Genomic DNA, 7,678 nt, shown 5'->3' with positions numbered 1-7,678 from the left:
ATATATGTTAAACCTGCCAAACTGAGGGCAAGACTCCTCCACATGAGCCTTTTTCTAAAACCAGTAGTATATATAGTAAAACTAGAATTATGTTATGCAATATCTGTATTTCCCTTTGTAATAGTACAATTCTGGAAATTCTGTGTTTTCATACAGTGTTATTTATCCTTCCTTTGTTCTAGTTCCACTCCATCTTATCCAGTAAACAATAAACATTTATCTTGACTTTCTCTTTGACAGAAAACTGGGCTTGGCAAAGATCAGGATCAAAGATAAGAGAAAGAATCTCTGTTTTCAGAGCCCTAGAGGCATATGGGGTCAAGTCACTACACAATAGTATTTTGTGCTGTGATAATATTTCAGGGGACCCTAACACTGACACCAACACATGAAAAGGTACTAGAAAGGACTGCCTGGGAAATGTTAACAACTGAATAACAAAATGAAAACAAATAGTTGGTCAGGGAAGGTGGGGATAAAGGCTTCCTAGTCAGATTAATAACATTTGCAAAGATGTTACGGAAGTGTAGTGCATAGTCAGTATTCAGTTTGTTGAATCAAAAAAAGAATGAAAATGCATAACCAAATATTATATTGTTTGATTCTACTAAAAGCCAGTTCTTAAGTGCTGATTGTCCACCAAACACTGCATGTGCCAAGTGATTTACATGTATAATTTCATTCATATGACCTTGTAAGTTAAATAATCTCCATTTTACCTTACATTTAGTGAAACTAAATGTATTTATAAGGCAAATGGAAATTAAGTAATTTGTCCTGAGATCATACAGTGAGTTAAAGTCCAGTGTAACTTCAGGGCCTAGAAGAGTCATCGTTGTTGAAAAGGCTGAGGATCACTGGTGAACATCTCAAATGTAACTGTCTTAGTTCTCTCCTGCTGTGATAACAGAAATACCACATGTGGGTGATTTTAACACAAAAATTTATTCTCTCACGGTTTGGGAGACTAGAGGTTGGAATTCTGAGCACCAACTCTGGAAAAAGGTTCTTCTCTCTGGAGGTTTCCATGTGTCTTAGCATCAGTTGTCCCCTGAGTCTGGAGCATCAGAGGTCAGGGACTCCAGGTCCAAAGGTTGCACTCCACTCCTGGTTCTTCTTTCTACGTGGTTGAAGGTCCGTCTCTCTCTACTCACTTCTCTCGTATCTCAAGAAATTGGCTCAAGATACAATCTAAGCCTGTAGGTTGCATCTGACCCCATTAACATCATGGAAGTGAGGTTATACAGCACATTGGATAATTAGATTAGATCTGATATCAGATCATATCATGGAGTTGATTGTATTATATTAAATTAAATCATAGAGGTGATAACTACATCTTAACTGAATTCTGGCCAATCCAAGTTAACACAAAACCTTAATTATTAAAAAAAAATTTTTTTTTTTAAATTGGTATTTGGTATTTCTGAATAAATTCAGGAACTTCACAAGATACCACTAGGAACATGTCAAATGCAAGCAATACCAATATTATACAAGCAAAATAATTGTAATTTCCAATGAAAAAATATCCAAGGGGAAATGGTCATATGAAATTTAAAAATATTGGTGTATCTGCTCATGAATATAAAGTTAGAAGGGACAGATCAAGAATATTAATTTTTAAAAAAATATTTCTGAAGGAGTGAAGGTTAATTTAAGAAATCATGAATAAGCCTCATTACATCTGCTTCCCTTTACACAAAATATTCTGCTTCCCTTTATACAAAATATCCATTAAGCAACCAAATATTTGTAATTTATTCAAAGTGTTTATTTAAAAAAACAAAACAGTCAAAGCTTTTGAGCCAGGTACGAGTCCTAGTATAATGCTAGGATAAGCATTGGATACAAGGATGGTTCAAACCCACCAGCCATCCTGGTAAACCCTATATAGGGGTCACCGAGTTGGAACTGACTCGAAGGCACTTAACAACACACTACTGGTGTGTATGGGGGAATCTTCTACCTACTTTTTTTTTTTTTTTTTAAACATTTGGTACTTATATTTCTATCTGTAAATTTACAAATTGCTATCCTGTTACAAATTGCTATCTTGGTAATTAGAGTCCTGGTGTGGTGCTGTGGGCTAATGCATCAGACTGCAAAGTTGTTTGAACTGCAAGGTCGGTGGTTTAAGCTCACCAGCTGCTCCTTGGAAACCCTATACAGGGTCACTATGGGTGGGAATAGACTTAACGGCATTTAACAACAACAACATCCTGGTAATTATAAAATATTTGTGTAAATATTTTGAGAACTTGGGTATCTAGGATAAATCAGTCTAGATGATCTAGCATTTTAAAATAATTTTTCTAACCTTCAAAACTGAGGCCTTGGCCAGTGAAGGAGTCTTACTGCGGAGCCTCTGCAATATATAAGACTATAGGTGGAAGCCTGAACCACATCCAGATCTCCAGAGATGGGAAATTTCCACTTTAAAGGGCGAGCAGACAAGCCTAGAGCGGCTAGAAGAAGAGAAGATACTTCTTGAAAGAAAGACCTACAGGAAAAATACAAAACAATAGAGGCAGACAGACTGTAATATAAGAACAAACAAGTTGCTTGCCCAGGAAACATCAAGGCAAGTGGTCAGGTCCCTTCAGTGCAAAGCCCCTTCCAAGACTAAGACTCAATAGGAATACACTCTCTGATTGGTTACCACGCTCGTCACCGATAAGGAAAAATGAGGGAAAAACAGCAATGAAGCGGCGTGCTAATCCCTACAATGTTTAATAGTCTTCTGTGAACCCCAGATGAAGACCAGCAGTGTGGCAAGACCTGGGGATTCTTGGGCCCAGAGTCAGTGACATAGCCACAGAGGACTAGAGTGGAGAGTGAAGCGTCCAACTGATAAGAGAGGGCTTATGCACAAGAATATCCACACTTGCAGATAATACCAACTTGATCTGGCTTCAATGACTGGGTGATCAGAGCTCAACCAGAAGAAGAACGAAGAGAAAAAAAAGAGTAATCTGATACAATTTGATGAACTTGACTTACACCTATGGATGCAGTAGCTCAAAAGAGGGAACAAATCCTTACAGCAAGAATCATTCTCACCCCCTCCACACACAGAGTAGACAGGGATGGGCAACTTGGACATTGGATACCCAAAATGGGGGTGGGAGGGGGGCTACAAAGGCAAGAAGTGACTGTATTTCCCTTTGTAATAGTACAATTCTGGAAATTCTGTGTTTTCATAGTGCTATTATTCCTCCTTTGTTCTATTCCCACTCCATCTTACAAGCTTTCAAGAGGGAACCTAGATCCAGAGGGCGTGGAGGAAGGTAGAATCTCCAGTGAGTCGTATCCAATCTGTCTAGGCGGGGCTGATGAAATGAAATGCAATTGGGTCTCTTGTGATACAATAGTGAATAATTCTTATCAGTACTGATTGTGAGGGCTGGAAATGTAAATTAGACGTTTTATAGCAAGGAGGAAAGTGATTAACTTTCCAGTCTAGGAGCAGAGGTCCCTAGGACTATCAACAGATAAGAGCGGAGAGCGGGACCCTACCCAGGGAAGCAGTGATGCCTGAGATGGAGGCAGAGATGATGACTTGGAGCGATGGAGCAACTGGGGACTTTAGATCCAGAGAGGGAAAGGGACTGTGTGCTGAAGACTGGGGAGGTGTGGGGCAGCAGGCTTGCAGGGTATACCCTTTGCATGGTTGATGATGCATGGAGGGGATTGTAACCATGGCAATGAAACGATATACGATAGAATGAATGTAAAACTAATGTTCTCCCATGTAAACTATCACATAATGCACAATGAAACATTAAAAAAAAAAAAAAAAACAACAAACAACTGAGGCCCTGGTTTTAGAATTAGAAAGAAGGCAGGAAATTTATTTTCCTGCATCTGCCCTTGTCACTCTTAATTCTATTCTCAAGTGGTCACAATGGTTTTCCTAAAATGTATCATGTCACAACTCTCTCAAAACCCTCCAATGACTTCTACCTCGTAAAAGTCAGGGTCTGAAAATAAAATAATAAATCTACAAAAGCCCTAAGTGATCTTCCTGAGGATACCTTCAGAAGAGCATCCTGAAGGCAGGCTCCTTCCTACAGATCTACACTCTGACACACTTCGGATCCCTTCTAGGCAGTTGGGAGATCCGCACCTCTTTGTCACCTTTCACTGGGCCTGCTCCCTGGTAGTATACTTTTCCAATCTACTCCCAAGTTCCCTTGCAGACCTTGCTCAGATTTTCACGTAGGCTTTTACTCCAGTCCTCTTGTCAAGGTCTAAGTGCTGCCTCTGGTACAGTGTTATTTTCCTTCCAAAGAATTGGAAAGCCATAACACACCATCAACACTCATGGAAGCAGCAGTCAAGAAATCTAATCACATAGTGCATTAGGCAAACCTGTACAAGACTTCTTTAAAGTGCTGAAGTGCAAAAATGTCAGTTTGAGTACTAGGGTGAGCCTGACCCAAGCCATGGTATTTTTAATAACCTCATATGCATGTGAAAGTTGGACAAAGAATGAAGAAGACCTTAAAAGAATTGAAGCATTTGAGTTACAGTGTTGGAGAAGAATTTTTAAGGAATTATGACCTGCCAGAAGACCAAACAAATCTGTGTTAGAAGTACAACCAGAATATTCTTTAGAAGCCAAGATGCCTAGACTTCTCTCTCATATCAGGAGGGACCAGTCTCTGCCGAAGGACATCATCCTTGGTAAAGTAGAAGATCAGCGAAAAAGAGGGAAATCCCCAACGAGATGGATTGGCACAGTGGCAGCAGCAATGGGCTCAAGCGTAGCAGCAATTATATGGATGGCGCCTCACGGGGCCTTGTTTTCTTTCTATTGTACTATGTATGGGTCGCTAAGGGTCAGATACGACTCGAGGCACCTAAACAACACACTTAATCTGCGCAAAAGAAGTTACAAGACCAAAGGTTTAGAGAAATGAGAGATAGGTTTATTACAAGCGTAGCCAGTCTTAACAGAGCTAAGAAGGATGTCCACATTGCGAAAGAAGGGGATATGGAGCACTGACAATTTGGCTTCTTCTTTATATATCCCTTTGTCAGGGGTTTGGGCTATACTCCATGTTCCAGTTCCCCAAGTAACTAATCCGGAGAATTGGACCATATACGGTTTCCTGGAATCCTGCTTTTTCAGGTTTCAGCTAATCATTAACTAACTTTATTTCTCCTTACACTAATTTCCCCTCTCACCTACACTTCTTAACCTTATTTCTTCTCGCAAACTGCCCTCTCCCCCATGTCTCTTCTAAATTCCTCATTGCTGAGGTTGGCTTGTTTCCTACTGAGACAGGCCATATCTAGAGTGACTTGACCTTATTTCCCTGCGCTAACTTTGTGGCGCTGTGGGTTCTTCCGCCAGACTGCAAAGCAGTTTGAACTGCAAGGTCGGTGGTTCAAGCTCACCAGCTGCTCCTCGGAAAACCCTATACAGGGTCGCTATGGGTCAGAATAGACTCTACAGCACTTAACAACAACAACAACAACAAACTACCTAATGTATTTCAGCAGAATCGGATTGTCAGCACCTGGAGGTCTATTATTATCCTTGGAAGCAGTGAATATCTATAGGGTTTCTTAGCCTTTTAGATGTCAGGGAGCTCTCTGGCAAGCAACATGTTTGTTGTTGGCAACATGTTTGGAGTAGGCAAGCCCTACTCCAAATTATGTTTTTTTAAAAAAGCATTACACACACACACAAGATTAGAAGAAAATAAATTATACTATTAAACAGTTATCAAATGATTTAAAAGAATTTGCAATAAAATAACTGCTTCTTTATTGATGTATTAAATGAGACATCCTGGTGTGGTGCTATGGGTTAATGCGCCAGACTGCAGAGCCATTTGACCTGCAAGGTCGGTGGTTCAAGCTCACCAGCTGCTCCTCGAAAACCCTATACAGGGTGACTATGGGTCGGAATCGATTCGAAGGCACTTAACAACAACATCTCATAACTACCATAATTTCAAAATGATATTTATATCATATGTAATAAAAAATTATCTGTACTTTTTCTTAGTGAAAAAGCCACAGGTTCATTGCCAGCATTCATAAGTGAAGGAAGTGCTGAATTTCAGCTACAAGTTAGAGATTTTAAAGATGTAAATTTTTTCCCCATTCAAGTTCAATAGCAGCCATGTGAAGAAACTCAGCAAGAGTGCTTAAATTAACATTGTGTCTGACACACTAACAACTCTGAATAAACATATATATTAGTATTTTTTTTTCTTGCACTTGCTAAAATTTCTTTTAGATGAACAGGATGGAGTTTATCACATGATATCTTGATAATTAAAGACTTCAAGACTAGTCTCTAGCCACCAAAAAGATGAAATACTTAGGAATCAATCTAACCAGAGAAGCAAAAGACCTATACAAAATACTATTACAAGAGCCCAAAAGTGACCTACAAAAATTGAAGAATATACCATGCTCATGGATGTGTTTTTGTTGTTAAGTGCCATGGAGTTGGTTCAACTCTAGGTGAGCCTATGACCCTGTATAGGGTTTCCAAGGAGCAGCTGATGGTTTTGAATCTTGGACCTTACACTACACCAGGAATTCTTCATAAGAGATATTGGTCCATAATTTTCATTCTTGGTGATGTCTCTACCTGGTTTTGGTGTGAGAGTTACACTTACCTCATAAAATGAAATTTGGGAATTTTCCATCCTTTTCTATATTATGGAATAGTTTGAGTAGAATTGTTGTCAGCTCTTCTCTGAATTTTTGGTAGAATTCACCAGCAAAACTATCTGGGCCTGGAGTTTTTTTAGTTGGGAGTTTTTTAAATGACTTGATCAATTTATTCTCTTGTGATAGGCCTACTCAGGTTTTCTCCTTCAGCCTGTGTTAGTTTAGATAAATTGTGTGTTTCTAGAAATTTATCCATTTCTTTTTGGTTTTCAAATTGGTTGGAGTACAATTCTTCATAGCATTCTGTTATTATCCTTTTAAATTCCATTGGTTCTCGCATGACATCACCCATACAATGTTTTATTTGTGTTATTTGCATCTTCTCTTTCTTCTCTTTTGCTATATTTGCCAGTAGAGTTTCAATTTTATTAATCCTTTGAAAGAACTAACTTCCTGACTTGTTGACCCTTTCTATTGTTTTTCTATTTATTTCTGCTCAAATCTTTAGTATTTCTTTTATTTTGGTGACTTTAAACACTTTGATGCTCTTTTTCTAATTGCTGAAGATGGTTTGGTTAAGGCATTGGTTTTGGTTCTTTCCTCTTTTTGTATGTGTGTATTTATTGCTATAAATTGTCTTCTGAGCACTGATTTTTGCTGTTTCCCAAAGGTTTTGTTAGGTTGTGTTTTCATTCTCATTTGACTCAAGGAAATTTTTTATTTGATATTTTACCTAGTAGCTTTTAAGCAGGGTATTGTTCAATTTCTTTGTATTTGATCTTCCTATTGTTGCCACTGGATCAATAAACATTCTTATCAACAGAGAAAAGATTGAAGCTGTTAAGGACTTCGTTCTTCTTGGATCAACTATCAATGCTCATGGAAGCCGCAGTCAAGAAATTAAACGACATGTTGCATTAGGCAAAGCTGCTGCACAAAACCTTTTTAAAGTGTTCAAGAGCAAAGATGTCAGCTTGAGGACTAAGTTGTGCCTGGCCCAAGCCATGGTATTTTCAATAACCTCATATGCATGCAAAAG

This window comes from Chrysochloris asiatica, unplaced genomic scaffold, assembly GCF_000296735.1.
Source record: "Chrysochloris asiatica unplaced genomic scaffold, ChrAsi1.0 scaffold00213, whole genome shotgun sequence".
Classification (NCBI taxonomy): domain Eukaryota; kingdom Metazoa; phylum Chordata; class Mammalia; order Afrosoricida; family Chrysochloridae; genus Chrysochloris; species Chrysochloris asiatica.
Note: the sequence above shows the minus strand (reverse complement) of the source record.